General features: G+C 44.0%; 1 long non-coding RNA gene across 2 annotated transcripts in view; it reads right to left on the reverse strand.

Annotated features, from left to right (window-relative positions):
- The window catches only part of LOC308475960, a 32,912-nt gene extending 10,873 nt beyond the window's left edge, over window positions 1-22,039 (reverse strand). Inside the window, exons 1-4 of one of the 2 annotated variants that reach the window (XR_013985585.1) lie at window positions 21,996-22,039; window positions 20,485-20,604; window positions 12,843-12,949; window positions 10,471-10,767 (exon numbers count right to left, since the gene is read on the reverse strand). This is a non-coding gene — a long non-coding RNA (uncharacterized lncRNA). Of the gene's footprint in view, window positions 1-10,470; window positions 10,768-12,842; window positions 12,950-20,484; window positions 20,605-21,995 lie in introns of those variants that run through there. The other variant, XR_013985584.1, reaches the window with a different exon arrangement.
- Window positions 22,040-24,431: the final 2,392 nt, after the last annotated feature.

A 24,431-nucleotide genomic window follows, 5' to 3' on the forward strand; every position in this document is an offset into this window, starting at 1 on the left:
GCCTATTTTAAGGTTTTCGGGTCTCATGTGAGAACAGAAGCTCCAGGTGGAGTAAAGAATGCCAGAGGCATTTTTGTGGGTTATGAAAAAGGTCTCTACAGGGTAATTTTGTCTGAATCTGGTCAGGTGATTCTCACAAAGTTCCTAGAGAGTGCTCCAGAGCAAGAGCGGGTTGTAGAACAAACATTTCCCACAGGTGGCAATTCAGATGATGTTGATGATTTTTCTGATGTCACAGATTACAGTGGTACTGACGATGACAGTGATAGCTCAGAGAGTTCAGTTGTAACAGTCATTGAGAGGAAATCTCACACAATGGATAGACCTTCACAGGTGAAGGAAGAACCACTGATAGCTACTGGTTCTCAACAGAGTCCAGAGGTTGAACCAGTGAGCAGAGAGGATCAGCACCTCATACGCAGGTCTGAGAGAGTCACAAAGGGTGTACCACCAAAGAGGTACTCAAAAGAGTTTGCTAACTTAGCTGTTGCATGTGTTGCTATTGTTAACAACTCAAAGCAGGTTGAAGCAGTGTCTAAGTCAGAGACAAAGACACAACAGAGGGTAGCAAGCCAAGGTAATGCAGAAGCACTCATTCCTTGGAAGCCAGACAACCAGAGAGGTACACTGGTGAAACCAGTGATGGGAAGTTCCAAGGGTGGAACTGAAACAACAGGGGACTGTTATATGTATAACAACTGTTTGTTCTCTTCTCTGGATCATGTTTTGCCAATTGATGCTTTTGGGGGAGGATGTCAGGAAAAAGCACCAAGGCAAAAGCCAGCTCCAGATGGCTGGAATGCAAAACAGGATGTTGTGGTTTTGCAGATGTACTGTTGGAGAAAAGGTGGAGCCTATTCTCTGTACTGAGCACCGGATGTTAGCTCAGTGTGTCATATGACCTGTACTGGAAGTACAGGGGAGGAGTGTGAGACTCTTCTGATGGAGTCTGAAGGGAACAGTCACATTTCTATGTACTGTTGAATGACAGGAATAAAACATGTAGAGAGGACTCCTGTCTGTCTCATTTCCCCTCCCTGGGGGAGTGCAGGGAGGGAGAGAAGGAGGAGGGTGTGTCCTGCTCACGATTGAGGAGGATCGCCGGTTTGTTTACCTAGCCTGCCGGCAGTCGCAGACGGACGGTAAACAACAGTATCTCGCTCAATTGCCTCGGGGGAGGCCAGGTACCTCTGCCTGTGGGCTGAGATACTGACAAAGGATGCTACAAGTACATGGCTAGCTGCCAGTTCTGAAGCCAGTCCCCTGTGAGCCACAGCCAGCCAGTCAGAAAACACACTTGCAGCATGCTGAATGAGACTCCCCTGGCAAAAATGTATAAGACAAGTACAAATACCTGCTGGAAATGTAAAGAAAAAGAAGGTACCTTTTATCATATGTGGTGGACGTGTAAGGTGGTAAAAGCTTTCTGAGAGATGATATACAAAGAATTGAAAAAAATGTTTAAAATAACTTTTGTTAAAAAACCAGAAGCAGTTTTATTAGGAATTACAGGTACTGACATCCCATAATAATAATAATAATAATAATAATAATAATAATAATAATTTATTGTTTATACCCCACCCATCTGGCTGGGCTTCACCAGCCACTCTGGGTGGCTTCCAACAGAATATTAAAATACAATAATCTATTAAACATTAAAAGCTTCCCTAAACAGGACTGCCTTCAGATGTCTTCTAAAAGTCTGGTAGTTGTTTTTCTCTTTGACATCTGGTGGGAGGGCGTTCCACAGGGCGGGTGCCACTACTGTAACTTGGCTTCTCGCAGTGAGGGAACCTCCAGAAGGCCCTTGGCGCTGGACCTCAGTGTCTGGGCAGAACGATGGGGGTGGAGACGCTCCTTCAGGTATACTGGACCGTGGCTGTTTAGGGCTTTAAAGGTCAGCACCAACACTTTGAATTGTGCTCAGAAGCGTACTGGGAAAAGACCAGAAAAGACTCTTTATATATGGAACAACAGCTGCCCAGGTGTTATTAGCCCAGAGAGGGAAACAAGACAAAGTCCCAACCAGAGAAGAATGGCAAACTAAGCTGATGGACCATCAAATAAAAATGTTTTTCAAAAAAAGGTGGGGGGAGAATGAGACTCCCCTTGCTACCACATACTGTTTTCTGGTAAGTTTGGGGGTTCCTGTTTCCCATTCCTGCAATAACAGCTAGCTCTTCCTACTACCAGGCCGCTTTGCTGTCTTCTGTTGTGACCTATTGATAATATGTCTTTAATTGTCTCACAATATACCTTTGGCTCTGTGTTGGACAATTGTATGACTTATCATCATCGGCAAATAAGGCAGTCACCCTTTTAAAGGATCAAGGCAAGCATGGGAGGTGATTCAGACAAAGAAGCCTCATTACTTAAAGAGTCTTGATGGGAGCTTTGATTTTAGTACTTCTGTTCCAGACTGACATTGGCAAAGGAGGAGGCTCATTAGTTCAGCTCTTTTTATTTTTCAATATGTCAAATAATTATTACCAGGATGTTATTAATAACAACGAAAAAGGAAAGAGAGCCTCCTTTGGGTATCATAAGCTTAAAAAGAAATAAACGCTGCCGGTTTCCAATTAAAAATTTAAGAATATAATTAAAATACATACTGCTATTTTTAAAAATTATGAATAACTTATGGCACAGTTAGGCTTTTGCCAGAACACTGTCTTCAAAATATTTAGAAAACTTTTCTCTGAGAGTAATCTGTCATTAGTTCAGTTTTGGTTTCTCTCCTACAAAAATATTTAACTATCTTAGTACATTGTGTAATGTGCAAAAGCCCACTCTGGGTTTTTCCAAAAGTTCTAGCAAACCAGTATCTGGAGCATTTCCAGTCCAGGTTTAACTTAGGACCCAGGACTCCCCTGCTCTTTATGAGCCTCACTCCAAGTACTGATTAATTCTAAAGTTTTGTGTCATCTCAAATTGGATACAGTTTCCCTCCACCTCTGCTCTTAAGCCATCAGTAAAAAAAAAGTTGAAGAGTACCAGACCAGGACACAGTCCAATGGCACCCCACTGCAGCTTCCCTCCAGTTTGATGAGGCACCATGTATTAGCATTATTCAATTATGGTTTTCTAGCCTCCTCCGAATCCACTATCATCTAACCCTCATTTAACCAGCTTGCTAACCAAACTATCATAGGGGACTTTGCCACATGATTTACTGAAATCAAGATAAATTATGTCCACAGCATTCCTACAATCTACTATGTTAGGAACCCAATTAAGAAAAAAAGATAATGACAGGACAATGCCACGCAGGCTCCTACTTATCACTGCATTATTATCGAGATACTTGCAATTTGACTCCTTTATGATCTCTTTTATTGTTATTTTTCCAGTACTGAAGTCAGACTGCATTTTCTCAGATCTTCATTTCCACCCCTTTGAAGAATGGGACATTTGCCTATCTCCTGAGAGCCAGTGTGGTGTAGTGGTTAAGAGCGGTAGTCTCGTAATCTGGTGAACCGGGTTCGCGTCTCCGCTCCTCCACATGCAGCTACTGGGTGACCTTGGGCTAGTCACACTTCTCTGAAGTCTCTCAGCCCCACTCACCTCACAGAGTATTTGTTGTGGGGAAGGAAGGGAAAGGAGAATGTTAGCTGCTTTGAGACTCCTTCGGGTAGTGATAAAGCGGGATATCAAATCCAAATTCTTCTTCTTCTTCTTCTTCTTCTTCTTCTTCTTCTTCTTCTTCTCCTGTTGCACCTCAGATATTCTCCAGGATTTCTTACATATGGTGGACAGAGATTCTGAGAGTATACGTATCAGCAAATTCTTTTAGAACCTTTAGCACATCAGCATATTCCCAGCTGCCGAACAATAATATTACCACAACACAACTGCCCCTTCCTTAGAAAAGCATTCAGTCCAAATATGTAACATACTTCCCAACATTTCACAGGTGGAAGAGATACTCTTGTAGAGTGTGTAGTGAGCTAGCCAATTCTTGAGGGCTGCCACAAGTCAGTGTAGACCGTACTGAACTGAATGAAGCAATGGTCTGACTCAGTTTAAGACAGTTTAATGTGTTCCTGTGGTGAGATACAAGTCATAGTGTTGCATCGGTGCAACATTCCAGGGGCTTTTAAAACCCCACCTCAAAGGAGAGGCAGGCGTTCAAGACCCACCTCAACCATACTGACCTCATCAATTTTCAGGCTGAAAAGGGACCCTCTCTACCCCATCCTTAAAAGATTCTCTTATTTACATTTCAGCTTGGATGGAGCAGTGGCACTGAGGACAGAAGAAGAATTTTCTCTTTCAACTCCCTCTATCTCCATCTTCCTGACATTCCCCCAAACACCTCAGAAGGAACACTTCAGAAGAATAGCGAGGGCAGGAGAAAGACAATCCTACATCCTTTCTCCCTCCTCAGCTCCCTTGTCAGCATGGAATTCTCTCTCTCTCTCTCTTTAAAAAAAAGGTAAAAGGGGAGAGTATTTCGGAGGGGAAATTGTATGCAGGGGGATTGGTTCAAGAAATGAGCCTATTTCCAGTTTCCCTCTACAGAAGAATTGGTTCATTTTCTGAGCCAGTCTCAAACTGTTCAAGGTCGTTTTCCCAAATTCTGCTGTTTTAAAGTCACTTGGTTCGCTCGTTTTCTGTTGTATGGTGCTACACTTTTCATCGGCATCAAAATACAAGTATGACCTGTAGGAAATATATATCGAAAATGAAATCCTTTAAATCCACGTTTATGTTCTGCCTCCCTGGTTGAATACCAGTTGCTGGAAACCGCAGGAGGGAAGAGTGGCCTTCTGCTTGGGTCCTGCATGAGGGAGGAGTTGGAGTTGGAGTTTTGGATTTGATATCCCGCTTTATCACTACCCTAAGGAGTCTCAAAGCGGCTAACATTCTCCTTTCCCTTCCTCCCCCACAACAAACACTCTGTGAGGTGAGTGGGGCTGAGAGACTTCAAAGAAGTGTGACTAGCCCAAGGTCACCCAGCAGCTGCATGTGGAGGAGTGGGGAATCGAACCTGGTTCACCAGATTATGAGTCCACTGCTCTTAACCACTACAGCACACGATGGTTTCCAGCAGGCATCTGAGGGGCCACTGTGGGATCCTGGGCAAAGCCGGCCATTGACATGACCCATTAGGCCCCTCGTATGTTCTTACAACATGCAGTTACGTTTTGTCTCTGGACCTGTAGATTAGTTTTACCCTTGCCCTGGATCAATGGAAATTTCTGGGCAACGTTGTACATAACATTGTACATTGTCTCATTTATCTGAAGGCCTATTCTCTAGGATTTGAAGAAATGGGGTACCAGCCTTCAACACCTTCTTTTCTTACTGTCACTTACTGTACTTCATGTTACCATTTGATCCTTCTCAGGCCTCCAAATATGAACGGCTTAGAAATGTTGTATCCATAGAATGTTTCCAATAACCTCTTCCAAAAGACAATCTTATTAGAATTCACATAAAGTCCAGGCATTATATTATATTTTATTTTTTTAAAAGCAATTATTCAAAAGACTTAATGCAATCCTTTCATATGAAGCCATTTAACAACATTCTTTTTTCTAGAATTGTGGCCCACATACAAAGCAACTTTAAAGAAATGCTTATGATGTGGTTTCCCAAGGAAAAAGAGAAAACCATGAGACATGTGCACACACCATCAGTGGCCAGGCAGGGACACTAATGTATGACCTGTACCAATATATAACCAAGCCCTAATAAGCTGTGCGGTTTTATTACGTCATCATTGCAATAATTAGTCATAGGTGCAAGAATAGAAGAAGCATTAATGCTGCCAACATAGGGCCTGCCTTGTAAAGAGTTGGCATTTTTTGGGGGAGTCTGTAACATCTGGGTAGCATCAGGGTTATCTTTTTCCTCCCTCATATAAGCTCTTCATAAGTTTCCACAAGCAGGGAAGCCACAATAGGTATCAGTTATTGCAGCAGCTATATTGAAAAGGAAATTAGTATATCTCAGAAATAATGGAAGCCTGATGTAATGAAAACTGATGTGCCGTAAGTGCAAAGAATATGAAAAAGTACTGACTTCTGAAGCAATTCCTGGCCTGCTGCAAAGCTCTTGCATTCTTGCAACGTTGTCTTACGTAAAGGTGGAACTAAACGTTATGGCTGACATGAGGCTTCTGCCCTCACCCCCAGGTTATGTTAAGGATCACTTTCCCTGTGTCGCGCGGCATCGTCACAGTGTGCGGCTCCCCTGCCCTGATTCTCACTGCTACTTTGGGTGGTGAGGAAATGCACAGTGTGATGGAATTGCACCATGGGCAAGGGGAACGAGCTGGTTCTACATGTTACAGTGGTACCTCAGGTTAAGAACTTAATTTGTTCTGGAGGTCCGTTCTTAACCTGAAACTGTTCTTAACCTGAGGCACCACTTTAGCTAATGGGGCCTCCCGCTGCCGCTGCACAGCTGCCGCAGGATTTCTGTTCTCATCCTGAAGCAAAGTTCTTAACCTGAGGTAATATTTCTGGGTTAGTGGAGTCTGTAACCTGAAGCATCTGTTACCCAAGGAACCACTGTATGGAGGAGAAGGGAAAAGGTGACTTTCAGTGGTGAACCCACTTCATGAATCATGTGTCATTCCATCATCAATGCGTGCTTCTTCTTGGAGATCTGGAAGGTCACCTCTGCATGCAAAACAGCTATTTTTGCTGTGTCTTCTGTGGTTGGCGAGGACCTCTTAGTCCCGTGGTAGAGCACCTGCTTTGTGTGCAGATGATCCCACATTCAACCCCTCGCATCTCCACCTAAAACAGCAAGGTTGAAATAGACTTCTGCTTGAGCTTCTGAGGAACCGTTGCCACTCAGAGTAGGGCTAGCTCAGGGCTGGGGGACCTCAGGGCTGGAGCAGATTGTTGCCCTCCCCAGGCCTCTCTATGTGGCCCTCAGAACTCTCTCTAGGCTATGCCCTCTTCCCAGGCCGCGTTCCACACTAGCCCTACTATGCTGTGGAATTGATTTATTGGTTTGGCGTGACCCCCGCTAATTGATTTACGATCCACAATTAGCTCTTTATGCCCGGCGCGCTTCCTCCGAGCTGCGCCACTCAGCTCCGTCTCCAGTAGCTCTCCAGTCACGCCTCAGCAGAGTTGAACACAGCAGCGAAAACTGTCACGTAGCTTCACGTAGCTTCAGACAAACGCACACAGAGACCAGGTTTGTCTATTTACAGTTCTTTATTCCGACTTTCCCCAGGAATCTCCTGGGCTCACCGCAGCCATGACAAACTGCCACCTTCTCTCTCAGAGAACCAGAGAGGAACAGAAACGAAACTCCTCCCAGACTCCTCCCAGCTTCTAAAGCTGACGTCAGAATGCTGAGGCATCATGGGAACAACTTAACCAGTTAAGTTCCAAACCCAACACCCCCTCTTGCCGAACCATTCTGACAAGACCTTTTTGAGTTCAACACCTTCCCCTTTGCCTTATGCCACTTCCCGGCATCTTTCCCAGGCACCTGTTGAACCCCTTCAACATTCCCAGAATCACACTGTGCGACACTTTTCCACGCACTTGTGACCTGATACCCTACTGACCCATTTGGGCCAGCAGTTGTGTCTTCTCCGTCAGACTCTTCCCCCTCTGACTTGACACCCTGTTTGTGAGCTTTCTCCATTACGCTAACCGGAGATGAAGCCTCACACCTGGACACTCCTTTCACAACCTTTGGAGATGCCCAGACCTGCCCTGAACCCTGATCTTGGACCTGGTCCCCATCACCGGGTTCTGAACCCTGATCCTGGACCTGGTCCCTATCACCGGGATCAGCCTCTGGCTCCCTTTCCTCCTCAGAATCAGACAGACATTCTGAGAGAAAAACAGGACCATCCCTGAGCCTTGAACACCCACCCTGTTCACAGAACTCAGCCTGCTTACTGACCAGCAGCTTGGTTTGATCACCCTCTGGGTATGCAAACTTCCACCCATTGGTTGCAGGATCATATCCACAGAAGATCATTTCCTGAACCTTTGGACCACCTGCCTCAAAGAGCTCAAAGGGCTCTTTGGCTACCCTCCCAAACCCGGGAAAACCATGTACCTGTGCACCCTTGCATGCCCTGCACCCTAGGGACCTCCCACATTTCCGGAGTTTGTACCCTTTTGTGCACCTGTGCAGCTTTTGCACATGACTGGGAACCTTAGCACACTGCGCCTGTGCTTTTCCAGCATTCCCACCACCCTCCAGAGGTGACTCCAGAACAAAGAGATTGTTCTGCCCCCTTTTCACGTTGGCCACTTGTTTCCCCCCTCTGAAAATGGATCAGGTGTCATTTTCAAAGCAAATGTATCCCTGCTTCATTAGAGCTGATACAGATAACAAACAACAATTCAGTCCCGGCACAACGTAGACCTCTAGCTCCTCCTGTAAAGGAGAAAAAAACATGTTAGCCACAGCAGAAACCGACTTTCTCATTCCGTCTGCTAACATCACAGTTGTGTCCTGTTGAAACAGCCCTGCAGTTCCGCATTTCGCCAGCAGGCTCGCTTAGCAGGTGACGACCAATAGTAGTATTCAAAACCCAGCGCGTCACCGTGTCCTGGCTGGAGTTGTTCTTCACAGTTGCCATAGAAGCAGTGATAAGAAAACAACCCTCCCCAGCGTCTGAACCACGTCCTTCCCTTGCGTTCCCACGCTGGCCTCCTCTCAGAGACTGGTTCCCATGGGAACTCAGCTGGTTGACCTTGGGACCTTCCTGCCCAGCTGTCTCCGCTCTCCATGGGCAGCAATGACGAACTCCAGTGGAAAAACACTGCCCGGGGCTCCTCCCAGCTGGCTTGGCCCTCCTTCTCCCGGAAAAGCACTCCTTGCCAGCTCCGCCCCCTCTGGCCTGGCTCCCACTGCGGCTTTCTGGGAACCTGCTTTGTTGACATTCCACTCCAGCACGCACAGTGGACAAGCCTTTACACTTGCCTTTGGAATCCTTCGCCCCCCCGATCTGCTCACTAGCACTCCTTGAGGCTAAAACATCAGGAACAGGGGCACCAGCCATCTCCAGGCTTTTCTCAATGCTTTCTCCAGGGCTCTGGCCTCCTGCATTTCAAACGCAATGTCCTCCAAGACCTGGCTGCCTGCCATTGTCTTCCGTTCTCCCAAGGGGCCCCAAGCTGTACTCACAGATTACAAGCTCCTCCGGCACCCATCCGTCGGGAAACGATTTTCCAGCTGCTCTTCAGCTCCCAGCACTCAGCTCTCAGCACAGGCAAACCACTTTGTGTCTTTCAGCTGCTCTCTTAGCTCCGCAGCTCTCCTTTGCCTCTTAACACCAGGCAAAAACTCCTGCCAGCGTCTCTGCTTCAGACCGCAGACTTCAAACGCATTCCGGCACTTCAAAGCGTTCCTGTGACAGTTTTTACGATCGGTGATTAAGGGTCCATAACCTGTGGAATTGATTTATTGGTTTGGCGTGACCCCCGCTAATTGATTTACGATCCACAATTAGCTCTTTATGCCCGGCGCGCTTCCTCCGAGCTGCGCCACTCAGCTCCGTCTCCAGTAGCTCTCCAGTCACGCCTCAGCAGAGTTGAACACAGCAGCGAAAACTGTCACGTAGCTTCACGTAGCTTCAGACAAACGCACACAGAGACCAGGTTTGTCTATTTACAGTTCTTTATTCCGACTTTCCCCAGGAATCTCCTGGGCTCACCGCAGCCATGACAAACTGCCACCTTCTCTCACAGAGACCGAGAGAGGAACAGAAACGAAACTCCTCCCAGACTCCTCCCAGCTTCTAAAGCTGACGTCAGAATGCTGAGGCATCATGGGAACAACTTAACCAGTTAAGTTCCAAACCCAACATATGCTGTCTCCTTATATGCCTTTTCGTTGTCCCTGAGATGTGGCAATGCTTCTTCCTTGCATGGATGGAAGATGGAAAAGGCTGTGAGTGTGAAGAAATCTCTGGTTTGTGCGTGGCTGGAATGTAAACTGCCATATAAAGGTAAGAGTCACATCCCCCCACGTTTGTATGTGGGCCCTGGAAGCTTCTCCCATGAAGGAATGTAGCTCTCAGGCTGGGCTAGACGCTCCTGGGCTAGACGAATAAATATTATGACCTGATGTAAGAAGTTTTTGTGCAAGAGAAATGCAGCTCCCCCTCTCCAGGAGCTTCTCAGCATCTTTTGCGCAACTTTTGTCCAAATGGCTTGGGTGATGAGCTGTGCATTCATCTAAGCATTATATTATTATTTTTAAAAAATCTGTCCATGGCCCTCTGCACTATGGCTGCTTATTATCTCTCTTTTTCCTCAGTTACTACATCAATTGCAATCTGTCGTCTATAAGAACACAGAATTAATAGGTCTTTCTGCCATGCAACCCCGGCCATAAACAAGGGGCAGGAGCTCCAACAGAAAAAGTCCCTATACCATTCTTTATTTTTGTAAGGAGGCAATTACATTCTGTACAATGGGAACAAATTGGCAATAGCAGAACACTTTGGTTTCAGCAGCAGTAGCTCCTAAATAGGGATGTGTCAACTGCTCTATTTGCATGATATTTTTGTGTAAATGGTGCAATTTTTCAAGTACTGCCAAGTACACACCACTTAATTGGAATGTGCTTAATCAGTAAAGTCATTTAATTGGGACATCACTCAGGGATCCATTTTAAGCCCAGTGATAATTAATAGCAATGAGTGCTGGGTAATCGGGAGTGTAATTCTGTTTTCTGGAATGCTCTCCAAAGATTCAGTGCTCCTGACGTCTTTTCTGCCTCAATTACTGTTTGTTCTAGCAATTTACATCTCAAAGAACAGGTTTCAATCTGTTGAAGGATTGGAAAAAGGGAAACCAGGGAAAAAAGATGGATCAGTTACTGATCGATGATTGCTCCTATCTTCAGGACATGTGTATCTCATAGAGCAATCCAGTATTCAGCAAAGTCGTGGGGCAACTGTGGCTTGTTTGACTCCATATCCCATCAACCCCAGCCAGCATGGTGAACAGTCAGGGATGGTGGGACTTGCAGTCCAGCAACACATGAAGGACCTCAGGTTCCCCACTTAACTATTTTAAACATACTACAGTGGGACCTTGGGTTACAGATGCTTCAGGTTACAGACTCCTCTAACGAAGAAATAGTACCTTGGGTTCAGAACTTTGCTTCAGGATGAGAACAGAAATCGCACGGTTGGTGGCGCAAGGCTCCATTAGCCAAAGTGGTGCCTCAGGTTAAGAACAGTTTCAGGTTAAGAACGGACCTCCAGAACGAATTAAGTTCTTAACCCAAGGTACCACTGTATTTAAAGGCTATTCATCACTCTTAGCCATGATGGCTATGCTCTGACTCCATGGCCCGAGGCAGTAATGCTTCTGAATACGAGTTGCTGGAAGCTACAGGAGGAGGAGATGTTATTGTGCTTTGATCCTGCTTCCTGGGCTCCCACAGACATCTGGTTGGCCGTTGTGCAAGTAGGATGCTGGACTGGCTGGGCCATTGGCCTGATCCAGCAGGCTCTTCTGAGGTTGTCATACCTGAGACCAGAGTTCCATTGTACAACTTGCTACTGGAAAATGTAGCCTTAAACATAGATTAGTCTTAAACATAGAAGTACATTTCACTGGTGCTGGGAAGTTTTTGCCTCTGCACATGAGTCTGAGAATGTTCTGAACAGTTCCCATTGAGTTCATGAAACAGTGTACCCTGACCTGTTCTTAATGCATTGCTGACCACATCTACGGAACGTGATTGTTGTATTCTTTCATGTTATGTTCTTTCAAGTCATGCTATATCAATCTTTAGTTATAATTTAATTAGGAGGTTTCATGCCTGTCTAGTTCCAGCTCCGTTTCCCAGCCTTTAATCTATTGGTGATTAATGCTCATATGTAATTCCCACCTTGTACCTATGTTAACCAATCAGCAACAAGTTGCTTTGTGTTTGTATCAACCAATCAGCCACAAGCACACCTGTGGCAATGTTTGTAATATTCAATAAAAGAGAGTTCCCGGGGCTTGCCCCGGCAGACACCTCATATGACACCTGCCACTCGTCTGTCGTGAATTCGTTCCAACACACTGGGGCTAAAGGCCCTTGTGTCACCAAGCAATGCAGCCCAACACAATCGTTTTCATAAAAGAACATCTGGACTGAGGATATGAGAGCACAATTTTAATTTTTGAAAATAATATATTTACATTTTCAACTCCAGGAGTATTCAGTACTTCATCCTATCAAGATCCTGCTTATTTAACAAATTAATATTTCAGAAAGGATCATTTTTAAACCATCTTCATATAAAATGCTAAATGCATTGTAAATTCAGATAGCTGTCAGGAAGGAGGCAGCACAAAGCAACGAACTTCTGGGTTTTTCTTGGTACATTTCCAGATCTTCTTAAAAACATGGAGAACATTTTGTAAAAGATCTAAAAAAAAAAATATTGGAAGCTTTTGTTTCTAAAAACTGTCAGAACAGCTTGAAATGCGATCACTGAAGAAATTACCAGGGAAGAAATGATATCTGAAGGGCACATTTTACACAGCTTTCAAAGAAGAGACATAAAAACCCTACTCAAAAGAATGCTTAATTTTTACACCTCCAGTTTTATAATGTGCATTGTGTCTACTGAAAAAGAAACACTTAGAAGCAGCTTGTATATAAATGACCTGGATTCAGTCATATACATGCATTCTGAGCTTGTAAAGAAAGGCTGGTGTTCATTTCTCTTAAATAAATCACATTAGTAGGTGTCTCTGAAACATTACATAATTTGCCACTGTTATGGTACCTTATATGAAACCTTCATTCTGCCCCTTGCACTCCACTAAAACTGACCTTATGAAATTCAGTAATGACTTCCTTATTGCCAAATCCAAAAGTATCAAATCGGTCCTTACTTTCTCAGATCTCTCATACAACTGTTCTATCTCTTTTGCTCAGTTCCCTTGGTTTCTGTGATTTTGTCCTCAGCTAGTTCTCTTCCTTCAAAATGGCTCTTTGGTGTCTAAAATGATACTGAAGTCAATGATATGAAAAGCCACCAAGTTATCCAGAAGAATCAACACTTCCTCCTCTCTCTTTTCATGCTTAGGTCATCCCAAAAGGTGACCAAGGCACGACCAGAACAAAAACCTGAACTCCAATTGGAATGGATCTTACAGAATCAGTTCCTTTCAAGAATGTATAGATTTGATCAGCAACTATGTATTTGACCACAAGAAGAGGACAGAGATGGAAAGAAGACAAAGTCCCAACCAGAGAAGAATGGCAAACCAAACTGATGGACTATGCCGAAATGGCAAAGCTGACTGGAAAACTCAGGAATCAAGAGGACAAAATTTTTACAAAAGAATGGGACAAATTTATAACTTAAGAGACCAAAGTAAGCAGATGGAAACATTGGCAGGATTTTGACTTCACTTGTAGTGTAATAATTACCATGGAAAATATGGATTGATATAACAGTTAGAGTTTGTAGAAAATGCAGTTTTAAACGTTTTAAATGGGACTCCAGGGAGGGGATGGGGAAAATCCTGATATTTGGAGGAATCTCTGTAAATGGATATGCGTGTGTGTGTGTGTGTGTGTGTGTGTGTCTCACTTTGTATTGTAAAATCAAATAAAAATATTTTTCAAAAAATAAATAAAATAACAGTCTATACTTACTAAAATCTTACAAGTCCAAGAAAAGCTTCTTGAGCTCAAGAACGAGATGAGAGATCGGGGGGGCCCACTAGGGGGTGCATTGGAAGATGGCCGACAATACCATCTCTCCGACCCACACGGGGTAATTAAGAGGCTGTTATGGGAGTAGGCAGCCTCCCTTGTTGCCCCAAGGAAATGGGGAACACTGCCCTTGCCTGCTGTGCCCATAAATCACCCCCTAATTCAAAAGAAGGGGGTGAGGGCCCTAGGAAGAATGCCCCCGTGCGGACATCGGCTCTCCTGGACGCTGTCTCTGATCGCGCACTAGTTGCAGCAATTTGGAATAATTAATTACAAAAGAAGCAAATGCACATATTTCAAGTGAAGAAGGGGAGTGAAGTCTGCTAATTTAAGTGACCTCTGTGAAAGAAGACGGCGGGCTGGAGAAACAGGAATATTTTACGATGAAGATACACCAAAGGCGGGGTATGTTGACAACGGGGCTGAATGGGGGGGGGACCTTTTTTACTTTCCTTCTATGTGATTTACAAGAACCCCTCCTCATTAGAACCGTCGGTTGAACTGACCCAAGCAGGATGATTAAGGTCTGTGTGGAGATAAACTTTAACCAAAAGTATGCTTTATGGAGACAGAGAAGCAATAAGAGCTTTTGGGAATGGTGCAGCAATTAATTCGGAGTCGCCATCTTGCCAAAGGATTTATAGCCGGAAGGAAGAACAGACTTGGTTTCAGACTGCATTCCTAGTGAATCTCCTCAGAGGTTTTGAGAAAGGAGGCAGATTGGTGAAGATTAATGACGCTAAGACTGTTTTGATGTATGGAAGTGATGTTATATGGAAAACGTCTGGATATGGCTACTGGATTTAAAAAAAAATATCCACGCAGGATTACAAACTGTTCTAACGAGCTTGCGGAGACTATCAGAGGTCACAAAGAGAAAGGAAAAATATATGAAAATAACAACAAGAGATGTGGAAAAATAATAAGAAAGGACTGGATAGTACTGTGAACATCATAAGGTTAGATTTGTGGACATTAAAACAGCAGTAAGAAGCAAGAAGTTGATTGGATCCCTTCGGAACTTGAAATATGGGTACCCCCAACAAAAATTTAAAATTCGGCTGTGTAATTTGGAATTTATGTAATTTGGTTTGATTTGATGTGATTGGTCGGTTAATAAAAAATTATTCTTAAAAAAAAAAAAAAGAACGAGATGAGAGATCATAGCTCCTTCAATTCATTCCATACTTGGCTTCCTAGTTTGAGCAAGCCATAATTTGCTATTACTGTACATCTGAATCATCAAGCTATAGTTTGCATTTACTGTTCAAACCATAATTGGGAACCACATGTTAAGATGGGTTTCCATTTCTGGCTTTTAAGGTCAGACCAAACCACAGTTTGCTAGTTCAAATTTGATGAATAACTAGGAAACAGGTGAGGTGGATGAGATTCCTCCTCCTGAGAGGCTACAATACATACCTGGTAGCGCTGGTGGTTTTGTTGGTCAGAAAAATGCAGTCCCAGTCTACAAACTACAGTGAGAACTCTGGGAAAGTATTTAAGAAGACTGCATTGATTTGAGGCAGTTGCATTGGAACTAAGCAAGCTGTGCAAGAAGAGAAGATGATTGCTCCTTGAATCTTTAGAGGGAAAGAATTGAAGTCTGAAGGCAGAACTGTAGGGGTCAAGATGGGCCTGTTACAAGTACCTTATAGGATTTTAGCCGGCATTGATTTTCTATCAGCTGCTGCACATTTGAAATATGGTCCTCTTCTTGCCGTTTTATTGCATTCATGCAAAGCTTGGGGAGACAGAAAATCCAAACTTTCTATTGAAATAAAAAACGATGTGAAGTGGTACCCAATCCCCAGCTGATTTCCACTATAATGCAGGTGTTTTTTGATAATATTGATGTTGATTTACAACACTAGGAAAAAACCAAGATGCTCTATTATCAAGGCAGGCTTCTTGGAAGAACAGAACTGCACAGAGGGTGTTTAACCGAAATGAAGGCATGTTTTCTTCTTTTGAAAATAACACTGCCTTTGGGTGAGGACAATGAACAGCCTTGCTGCTTTAAAAAAAAATCATTTGAAAAATGATCTGGATAATTAAAAGTGGCAGGAGCTCAAGTTAACAGGGGGCAAGAAAGTGCCAAGAAAACCTAATAAGTCAGAAGACAAAATGCAGGTGACATTGATGCTGTATGAATGCTCTATTGAGTAAATGTAATAACTGTGTCATTAGAAAATCAGGCTGTCCTGTTAGCAAATATCACCTGTATTTTGTGAGTGTCTGAGCTCTCACATGACTGATGAAATGGTATGCCTTTAAAATGCATTTCAGATGTGACTTTAGCAGAGGTGAATGTGCTGCAATGCAGTTGTGTCCCATGTTTGGGTATGCACTTATTTTGCGTGCCCAGTTACCCAGCACCGTGTGTGAGAGCGAATGACTACTCACGACATTATATCTGGTTCAAATTAGGCCACAACTTTATCGATTACAGATGTCAGGGACTTTGCCTTAGCTATTGTGCATCACCTGTATCAACCAGTATGCCTGCTGGTTAATTCACTGAGAGGTCAAGCCAATGGTGGCAGAGTCCTATGGCATACAGTGGTACCTCGGGTTAAGTACTTAATTCGTTCCAGAGGTCCATTCTTAACCTGGAACTGTTCTTAACCTGAAGCACCACTTTAGCTAATGGGGCCTCCTGCTGCCGCCGCGCCGCCGGAGCACAATTTCTGTTCTCATCCTGAAGCAAAGTTCTTAACCTGAAGCAATATTTCTGGGTTAGTGGAGTCTGTAACCTGAAGCGTATGTAACATGAAGCGTATGTAACCCAAGGTACCACTGTACATCAAATGGGCACTACCCTGCTCAATTCACCTTAGGAGGAGTGCTATGGGCCTCCCACCCCCCCACCCCCCCCCAAAAAAATTGTATTCTGTTGCCCGGAAGCCAATTTAATGAATGAATCCCAGCTATGTCCAGGAAATTCTGGGTTTAGGGCAGCCCTAAATAAAAACCCAATGTCAGTGACGTTAACTCTTTATTCAAAGAAACAAAACAGCTCATTCCTAGTGGTCACAGCAACCCTTCCCAGTAGGTCTTGCTCTACTTGTGAGGACTGAAGGCCTGTCTTCCCACCACTCTCTAAGGCTCCTGCCCTGGTTCCTTCCCCAGCAGCCTAAGGCTCTGTTATCTTGTCTTTCATTGCTCTGCTCTCTTCATTACTCTGCTTGTTCTGGGAGACTGGGGGGGGGGAGGGGACTGGTTGCAATAGGAGGGGATTCTTCAGCAGCCTGCCTCATCTCTGTCTCCTGGCCCCTCTCCTCTCCTGCATTTGAATCTGGACTGCCCTCTGCCCCAGCCTCTGTCTGCTCCCTAAACGCTGTTAACTCTTCATCTTCAGACACTTCCAGACTGCTCCCTCTTCTCCCTCTGACCATCCATCGCCATCCTACCACCAACCCCCTGTCTCTGAACCTCCTTCCCCTGGGGAATTCCCTCTGGGGTTCCCCAGCTGGTGCCTCCCAACACTCCTCCCGCATCCAGTCGGTCAGTCCATGACACAGACCAAATTGGAAGTTTCTCAGCTAGTGGGAGAGGCTGCTGCATCTCCCGTCGCTGAATGACTTGGCTTTTGGGTGTTGCAGCTGCGACTGAACCAAAGCAGAAGCTCAAATGGGGTGAGAGCCCATAAACTATCTTGTGGAGGGCAAAAGCTCTGCTTGATGTTGCTGTCCTCATGCAGGAGCCCCCCTGTCCGTTCACCCTGAGCTCTGTGGTTGTTCTCCTCTGTTGCAGATCAGAACTGTGTGTTCCACACACCCTGCCATGCACCCCCTAAAACTGGCTAGTGTTGAAGTACGATTCAAATCTATCACTAAAGTTGGCCCAGTCCAATTTCCATCTCTACCCTTACATGCCCCAAGCTGATTCATAATTTTTGCAAGGCTATTACACTAATGCCACCTCCAAAAGTCTGTAAAGGAGTGGCCATCAGTGGTCATCCCAGAAGCAAAAAACAGATGTAGTGCAGACGGTATTCACTGTTCGGTTCATCACTACATGAGTCGTACTTGAAGAATTTTATAGTGTGAAGTGAAATCTACTGATGAGTTATATGCAGTAGCCTAGCAGAGACTGAGGCTAACAATGAAAATGTAGTAACCGCTGGGAGAAAAACCATGTCAGCTGCAGCTGCATCTGTCACACACAGCTTTGGTAGCATTGGCAGAAACAGTGGGGAAAAAAGGGAATAAGTCAGCCTTCCTAAGCCATCTGTGCCAGGCATGTGTTTTACTGTAGCTGAATCTGATTGAAAATCAACAGTTATCTATGTCAAGCTCAACTGTAAAGGCAAGCAACAAAAAGGGCAATATATTCTTGCAACAGCCAACGTATGAAAATCGAGAAGGAGGGAATGGAGCCAATTAAAAAAATATCGGTTCACTTTTCAGCCTCTGCAAAGACTGGTGTTTTTTTTTGCATTCAGTGGATGTGCACATCGCAAGTCAGCTGTATGCGGCAGGCAGCCCAGGTGCCTCTCAGGAGTAACTATGAGATGGACAAGGTGGCTTTTCTTGCATAATGCATCACAGGCCCATTGTCAGCTTCCCATGTGGCAACAATGAGCCACACACACACACAACAAATCCCTTCGACAAAAAAATAATTCCAACTATGAAGACTGATTTCAGCCCAAAATGCGCTTGCATGACTCAGGCAGGTGAAACCAAACTAAAATTCCCAGGGACAATAGGATCATGTGCACCGTCATTGCATGTGCACCAACAGTATGAGCGAGGAGAGAAGTCTTGGAAAACAGAGGAGCTGAAAAAATGCAAAGCCAGTTCTAAAAGGAGCCACAGGGCATTTGCCTATCACTAGTTCCTGACCTGACTCACACAGATGGTGAGTCATTTCCCCATTTCGATTTATGAAAAGCTACTGTAGGGTGGACTAATCAATTAGTTTCTACTTTGTGCCACTTCCACATGTGTTCACCCATATGTCCATTTCATCACATTTCCGCATTAGTCTATTTATATTTTTAATCTCCACACAAATTTGCATTTAATCCACATTTAAGCACGTATTTTGATAAAAGATTTTCAGAGTACACATTTCTAAACATAGTCCCTTCGCTTAATTGCCAAATAAGCATTTTAAAGACATTTTGGTATTGTCTGGAGGTGAGAATTTATACTGCAACACTCAGAGATGTGTGAAATTTGATGCACTGCAGCGTTCGGTTCTGCCCATTAGTCTGTGAGCTGCATCAATTTGTGTCAGAATTTACAAAGATCAAATTCCTCAAGCAAAGACAACTGTGGCCACATTTTAAAGCAGAGGTAGGCAATCTAAGGCTCAGGGGCTGGATACGGCCTAATTGCCTTCTAAATCCGGCCCACAGACCGTCCAGAAATCAGTGTGTTTTTATATGAGTAGAATGTGCACTTTTATTTAAAATGCATCTCTGGGTTATTTGTGGGGCATAGGAATTTGTTCATCCCCCCCCCCCCAAAAAAAAATATATAGTCCAGCCCACTACATGGTCTGAGGGACAGTGGACTGGCCCACGGCTGAAAAAGGTAGCTGCTGACCCCAGATTTAAAGGTATCACACGTAGTGTGGCGATGAGATACACTGCTTCACATCCATATCTTTCAGTTAGGAGTGCCTGAAAACTGAAACTCTATGCACAAACTCCAAATCAGCACTTCCAAAGGAATTCTGAAGGAATCGACATGCTGTAGTACTTTAGGCTAAAGTGATCAAGGCAACATCAAGTTACAAGGCAGGAAAGGAGATATATTAGCCTTGTCTTCAGACTCAAATGGCAGAGTTGGCCGGGCTGCCAATGTTCTGTTTAGGGTCACTGCATAGAATAGCAATTTCTGAACTCTCCCCAATCAAAGGGTTAGCAGATACTGAGGAGGAAAAAAAAAAAAGAGAGAGAGAGAATTCATCCAAAGAATATTGATTTATGTTCCTTTTAATCCCATCATGGTATGTACTGTGCTCAGTAGTAAGCATTGGGGCATTATTAATTTATCAGTGCTACAGGCATTTACCATCACTGTTGTAACAGAGATCTAAACTGACATTGATGCGCATTTAGATCAAATTATGGCTGGTTCACACACAGCCTCTACATGCACCCTTAGTGTAAACCTCTGGCATAGGTCTGCCTCTTAACCATGCCCAAAGTATAACTTATGATGTGAGTATAAGTGGAACACCTCCCCTATGAGGGAAAGTTACGATGTTTTATGCTTCTTAGTTTAGCGAAGGAGCAAATTAAGGGAGGGGATAGGATGCATGTATTTTTAAAATTGCATGATGTGGAGAAACTGAAGAGAGACGCTTTTCTCACTCTTTCATAATACTGGAGACCAGGGTCATCCAGAGAAGCTGACTGTTGGAAGATTCACAACAGAGAGGAATCCATCTCCACACAGCAAAAAGTTAACTCACCATTACAATAGGACAAAACACTTTTATTGATCCCCCCCCCAATTTTACCTAAAAATTAAAACAAATTCAATTAAAAAAATTCCAAAAATTGGTTTCCGTCCTTGATGTGTCCAAAGTTGCCTCTTGTTCCTGCTTTATTTTCCTAGTTGTTCCTAACACACATTCCATTCAACTTATTTGTCCTTAACCACCAGCTATCCACTTGCCAATTCCTGCACGTAAAATATTTTAACATTTGCAATATCTACGAGTGAGGTTACTCCGCAAATTATCGATTCCACGACAAATCAGCAAATATCATTTCTGAAATAAATTCCTTTACTTCCTTCTGCAGGTACGAAGCCCAAGAGTTCACTTTTGCTAGATGTTTTTTCTTCTCACCTGCGCAGTCCACTCTGTTGGAGGTTCTGTCCAGAGTTTGCCATGATAATATGTAGTGATGGCCACCAACTTGGGTGGCTTTAAAAGAAGATCAGTTAAATTCATGGAGGATAATGACCACTGGTTGTAATAATAAGAACAAGTATAAGAATAATCTTATTATTTGTACCCCGCCCATCTGACTCAGTTGCTCCAGCCATTCTGGGTAGCTCCCAACATATATAAAAGCATCATAAAACATCAAACATTAAAACTCCCCTATACAGGGCTGCCTTCAGATGTCTTCTAAAAGTTGTGCTGTTATTTATCTCCTTCATATCTGATAGGAGGGCATGGAGGGCACCATTACTGAGAAGTCCCTCTGCCTGGTTCCCTGTAACTTGGCTTCTCGCAGTGAGGGAACTGCCAGAAGGCCCTCAGAGCTGGACCTCAGTGTCCGGGCTGAACGATAGGGGTGGAGACGCTCCTTCAGGTATACAGGGTTGAGGCTGTTTAGGTTGTGATGGTCTACCTTCACTGTCTGAGGCAGCAGGCCTCTGAATACTGGTTGCTGGTAACCACAAACAGGTAGAGAGTTGTAGCACATAGGTCTCACCTGAGGGCTTCCCACATGCCTCTCGTTGGCCACTGCGAGAGCAGGATGCTGGATTAAAGAAACCCATGGTCTGATCAGGGCTTTCATGTTCTTCTTAGGCTGATACTCATAGGCTCTATGCCGCCTTCATCAAGTTACTACTAACCAGTGTAATTACATGAGCTGAGCATATAGGAGGCCCCACATTCAATCCTCAACTTCTCCATGTAGTGCTGGGAGAGGTTTCCATTCTGAAAACCCTGAGAGCCAGTGGAGAGAATATTGAGCCAGATGGACTTGGAATAAAGTAGCTTCCTCTATTCCCTGTGCATGCATAAGCAATTGCATCTGTTACCAGAAATTGTTGAATTAGAAACAATTCCTGACACCTCTCCGCAACTTACTTTTCAGAAGACAGGTGAGCCTTCGGGGGACAGTTGAGTAAAACTGATTTACCAAGGAGACCTTAATCTTTCAAACTGAGGCCACAGATGGAACAAGCAAATCGTTTATAGAAAAGTGGGGGGTTGGGAGTTTGCTCAGCAAATTTTTCACTCTTGCCGTAAGAAAATTAGAAAATTATTCATGTATGCTAGGCATTTGTCTTGTTAGCACTGTACCAAAAATAAACTTAAAGATGCTGCATATTGTGCACTGTAGGTTGGATTATGTAGGTTAAAGGAATGGGGTGTGTGTGTGTGATATATTGATATACGAATCATCCTGCCTTCTCCTTGGAATTTATGACCTTCTGGTTATTTGAAGCTGTATTTTTCTACTGCCTTACAAATAGTATGAACCAGTGACATATATTGGCCATGATGCTAAGGCTGCCCTTGTGATTATTGGCTTCCATTTCAAATAGAGCTGGGCCAGATTTTCTCACGAAAATCCTGGGGGAGGAGGATTGGGGCGGATGTTACATGAACCCCCTTACCTTATTCATGTGCTCTTCGTTGCCTGTTCTCAGCTTTGGGACCCTTTATAGATATGCAAAAAAGCATCATCATCTTGATGTGATCCCAGCCAATGGTGCAGCTGCCATGTCATGCAGCCCATCAGATCTCCTTATTTGATGACAGCATAAAGCCAAATCAGAGTAAAGGCTGGATGCATTGCCTGTATTCTGAACAGGCTTTTTGATAATACCACAATAACAAAATCCGATCTGGTTAAATGATGGCATCACAAAGCAAAGCCTGGGCAGAACCAAGGCTTCCTACCCTTCATTCTATAGGGGGCTTGCATTTTTACCATATTCTACAGGCTCCACTCCAAAACTGATAAAAGGGAGGGAAAGAGAGAGGCAGAACATTTTGTATGGTGCGGTACTTTTAGTGAAAGAAGCCCACCCCAGTTTTAATAGGGCAACAAACTGCTGTGGGTCAAATTCATGAGGGGACCCTAATACTTTACTGGGACAGGCAGGAGGGTCTCACACCCTAAAACAGTTCTTTCCCCAAGTATTTATTTAAGGGCATCAAAGTGACCCATAATATCAACTCTTCTTTCCCTAATTGAGTGGGGGATGAGGTTTGAAATCCTTTTCAACAACTTTAGTGGCTAAAAATGCTGGGATGTGGAGAATTTTATTCTTTCACAAATGTAGCAAAGAGTTTCAAAACAGCAAGGGGGAAGGGACTGGTATTTCGGAATTTAAGAAGCTGTCAGGATTTTAATCACATTTGTACTTAAGGCCCATTTAAGCTTGAGGAGACATACCTCATCTGCCTTGGTTTCCAGCTAGCTTTATTTCCTTATAAATGTCAGTTGTGACCCTCTTTACTGGAGAGACTAATCAGGGATGTAGCCTCTAATGAAGATGATCTTTTATTACCAGAGTTGTTTGACTTCATTAAGGCTGAGAGAAGGATGTCAGTTTCAATGAATGTGTCTTGCAGGGGGGAAATTGTTTTAAAATTCAACTTGAATCCTCTCTAATAGTGTGTTACAGAAATAATCTTATCTATGTACTGGATAACATAGTAGTAATTCATGTGTACATCTTCTGCAGCAATGTAATCCCTTATGTTGACCTGCCACAACTTTATTTGACTTCAAAGATACTAGCCTGCTTCTAAACAATACAGAAGCTAATGTTGCATAATAATCAAAGCAAAGGCAGCCACCACGACCCATAAGGAAGATTCCAAAATCAACATTAAGGCAATACCTGTATTTGGCCAATGAATAGGATGTTAAATAGGGCACAAGCTTCTGAGTTATTAAAAACTCTTCATCAGGCTAGATGACAAATGAGATGGGAGGAAGGTAGGAAGAAGTTGGCTCGTGATGGAGTCATGCATGGAGTATCTATTTAGTCTTAAGAGGGATACATTCAAACAAGGCTTTGTTATTTAATTAATCAAATAAATAAATATATTCATTACCTGCCCTTCACCCAAAGGCCCCAGGGCATTTTAAAAAGAAAAGAACAATGCCACAACTCATAATATTTTTTTAAAGTGCCCCAAAACAACCAGAGTCATTAAAACCTTAAACAGAAGGGTAAACAATCAATTAGAATTCCCAGAAGCGTGCATTTCAAGAATGCTGCTGTGTAAATATCAAGTTGCAAAAATAGCTGCTGGGAAGAAGCATGATCCCAGAGAAACTCTAGATATTCTGTGTTAACCTCAAGGAAGAAAGGATCCCGAACTTCTGAATTGTTCATGTTTATGCTCATTTCAGGGACGCAGGTGGCGCTGTGGGTTAAACCACAGAGCCTAGGACTTGCCGATCAGAAGGTTGGCGGTTTGAATCCCCGTGACAGGGTGAGCTCCCGTTGCTCGGTCCCTGCTCCTGCCAACCTAGCAGTTTGAAAGCACGTCAAAGCGCAAGTAGAACCGTGTGCTGCTCTGGTTCGCCAGAAGCGGCTTAGTCCTGCTGGCCACATGACCCGGGAGCTGTACGCCGGCTTCCTCGGCCAGTAAAGCGAGATGAGCGCCGCAACCCCAGAGTCAGTCATGACTGGACCTAATGGTCAGGGGTCCCTTTACCTTTATGCTCATTTCATTCATTTAATTTTGATGCCGCTTTCCCACAACAGATCATGTTCAACGTGGCTTACAACACAGAAAATTGCAACTTACCCATCCACCAACCCACTCCTGACTCCATCCACCAGGCCTTCTTCTGCAACATCTATCTTCTCTTTCCCTTCCCTTTAAAATGCCACTTAATGGGCCGCTGGTAGCAACAGTAATTGTGGCATTGGCAGCCATGAAAGGAAGAAATGAGGGGAGTCTTCTCCTCACCTCTTCCCTCTCTGTGATTGCCCCATTGGCTGGATGCTGCTGCTGCTACTGGCACCCAATAAGTGATATTTAATGGGGAGGGGAGGGAGGGAAGTTGTTTGGGTGAGGAATGGGTA

This window comes from Podarcis pityusensis (assembly GCF_964106645.2).
Source record: "Podarcis pityusensis genome assembly, chromosome: 4".
Classification (NCBI taxonomy): domain Eukaryota; kingdom Metazoa; phylum Chordata; class Lepidosauria; order Squamata; family Lacertidae; genus Podarcis; species Podarcis pityusensis.